At 33.0% G+C, this 3030-nt stretch overlaps 1 non-coding gene across 1 annotated transcript; it reads left to right on the top strand.

Annotated features, from left to right (window-relative positions):
* The first annotated feature begins 1908 nt into the window (after positions 1–1908).
* On the top strand, positions 1909–2040 carry LOC133079288 (small nucleolar RNA SNORA42/SNORA80 family). Its single transcript, XR_009698148.1, has one exon. It is a non-coding gene; the product is annotated as a small nucleolar RNA SNORA42/SNORA80 family (small nucleolar RNA).
* Positions 2041–3030: the final 990 nt, after the last annotated feature.

The raw sequence follows: 3030 nt of genomic DNA, 5'->3' as shown, positions 1-3030 counted from the left end.
GAGTTTAAGTAGATAAAATATCACCATTAAAAATATATTTACCCAGATATACACATACATACACGTGCACACACACCCACTACAGATCAACCCAAGAACAGCCCTCATGTTGATTTTCAGCTTAACTCCACTCTTAGGTTTGTACTTGAAGCAACTGATTAACATAAGGTGCAATATATTGCAATTAAACTTTGAAATATTTTTAGGAAAGTGATGGCATCAAGATAAAAGGGTAAAACCAAGATTTGCATATCATACCCTTTTAGCTTCTTCTTTTCTATATTCTTATGTAAAAAATGCTTTTTTTTCCTCCTGACGTTTCTTTTTAAACATCTTTTTATTATCCTTTTCAGTGGGTAAACTGATTTACTGTCTTGCTGCCTAAGCACTGCTACTGGTGAACGGACCTTACCTCTGACCTAATATTGAATTTTTTGTTGTTGCTTTGCTTTTTGTTTTTTTACTTCATTTTGATTTTGGACAACTGGATCTCCTTGTATCTATTAATGGGAAATTTGAGGGACTGGAAAATATCTAATACAGTATTTAGTACTTATGTATCTTTAGAACACTTCCAAAGATATAGTGAAAAAAAGTGAAATTTTTTTTGAAGGAAGGCTTATGATTTGTTTTTTTTTTCCTGTTCAATACAGAGCAAAGGGAGATTTGACCAATATTTAGCTCATCTGATACCATCGTCTCACCTGATTTCATTATGTCATGTATTTCCAGTTGCACACATTAATCTGCAGCATCCTGTGATTTCCCAAAGTAGAAGTCATATTATGAAATTAAAAGGCTTTTATCAAGGTATTATGTCTGCTTATCAATGAACATGCTGAAATAAAATCATTGCTTTCTAAGTGAGGTCAAACCTCACGATGGCAGGCAAATCACCCTGTCAAATCAGCACCACATCACACAGATTTCTCAGACTATGCCACAGTGCAGAGATGGCATAGGGTCTGATCTGCTTTGGTAATGAATTAACCCAACCCACGAGTGTATTTATACTACACACCAGTCTGAGAGATTGTGTATTATAAATGATAAAAAAATGAATTGAGTTAAGAAAATTCAGTTATGATCTCCAAGGGTCCTTCAATACCTGCATTATATGATTCTAAGACTCTTACCTAGAAAACATCTGATTTAATTGACCAAATATGTTTGTCTATTCAAATTAACAGATACTGCAGATGTGAATCCTGGACTGGAGAATTGATAAAGTTAATTGTGTGTATGTTTTCTTTCCAGGCAGACAATCAAGAGAGTTAATCATTAAAAGCTTTTTGAAAATGGAGGTTATTGGATAATACAGTCTAATTATTCTACCTAAATCACAGTATTCTTGAATATTATTAATATTAGCCTTTTTTCTACTTACCCTCTCATATGATTTTATTAGCCCAAACCTAATGTGGATAGACTCCTTCCAGCGTTTTCAATTGTGATAAGTTTTAAAAGGAACATCAATTGTATATAAATAAAGCTCCATATACATCCAATATTTAAGAGTAAAACAACATTACTAATATCTATTTTATATCTAATACCTCTCATTAGTTTTGCCTGATGTTTTCAATGTCTTTTAAAATATCTTTTAATCCTTAAATTCCGCTTTCATCCTCCTTCTTCCAAGCAATTTATTTGTAGAAGAAACCAGGTAATTTATCCTATATAGTTTCATACAATCTGGAGATATTAATTTTTACTAAGAATTCAACCAAAATGCTATTAATACAATGCTAACCATTTAGCATCATATTTCACTTGTTATTTTTCCAAGGTTCTTTTACAGGATCTGATTTGATACATTTGGTCCTTGCATCACAAGCAAAATCCTTAATGAGAATGGCACCTCTAGGGAACCGTAATGAGATACGAGGTTAAAGAAGCCAGGTCAATGCATGGGTTTGGATTTATGGCAAGCCCGTCCCCCTGGGCCTCTCATAGTGTCCCATGTCAGAGCAAACTGGCCCCGAACCATTGCCTGGCCTCTGTCTGTAGGCCACAGGCACTGAAGTGGTTTGCACAGTGGAAAAGAAAAGGGGGAAAAAAGAAAAAGAAGCCAGGTCAGACTGGTCATATTGCTTAGTTGCTTAGTTGTTTGAGGTCGGGTGCTAAAAGCTGAGTTGCCATCAAGGTGAGATCCCAGGAATGCTTATCAAACTTCAGTGGCAATAAGCAAGGCAAAATTATTTTAAAGGAAAATTAATACTGAATTTTAAAGCTACGTAAGAAGCAAAGACAACAGGATGCAAATCAAGGGAAGATTTGAACAAACAATTTAAGAGAGGCATAGCCATAGCCAGTACAAGTACGTGGAAACTTAATTTTAAGGAATATTTCTTCTAAGGCCAAGTTTGAAGTTTTATATAAATCTTAACAGACTGGGCACATATTAGGTTATATTGGAAATACAAATATTACTTTCCTAATTTTATGGAGAAAGTATTAAGCTCAGATTGATTTCTTATTTGAATAATTCTTTAATTTCAGCATACTGCTTTCAAATGATCTTAGTATTTTTAATTCTAACATTCTATGTTGTCTAGACCAAGAAAAATATTAGTTTCAAAAACATATTTAGCATTCCCCAATAAACAATTTGATACCTACATAATCAACCAAAAGGATTTTTTTTTTTTAATTCTAAGTTTGTTAATCAACCAAGTTTGGAATCCACTGCTTAGATCACACCAAACCTCACAGTTCTACCTCTTTTTATTTTATTGTTTGTTTGTTGACATATTTAAATGATAGAGACCAGAAGTAACAAGATATACAGAAAATTTTTCTTATTTTGGAGTCAACCTTGTTTTTCAAACTTGGGAAACTTAGCTTCTAAGAGCCTCCCTTTCATCTCCTTTAAAATAGAAATTAAAATACACACCTTAACCATGAGTATTAAATCAAATAATTTAAGAGACTGGATGGTAGTAAGTACTCAATAAATGCTAGCTTTTAATCTTCTTTTAATCAATAATGCATTGACTTAAAAAAACAGGTGCACTAATGGCTATATTT

The sequence above is a fragment of the Eubalaena glacialis genome, chromosome 1 (assembly GCF_028564815.1).
Source record: "Eubalaena glacialis isolate mEubGla1 chromosome 1, mEubGla1.1.hap2.+ XY, whole genome shotgun sequence".
NCBI classification, from domain to species: Eukaryota; Metazoa; Chordata; class Mammalia; order Artiodactyla; family Balaenidae; genus Eubalaena; species Eubalaena glacialis.
The sequence above is the reverse complement of the archived record's forward strand: the minus strand, read 5'-3'. Positions and strand labels throughout refer to the sequence as shown.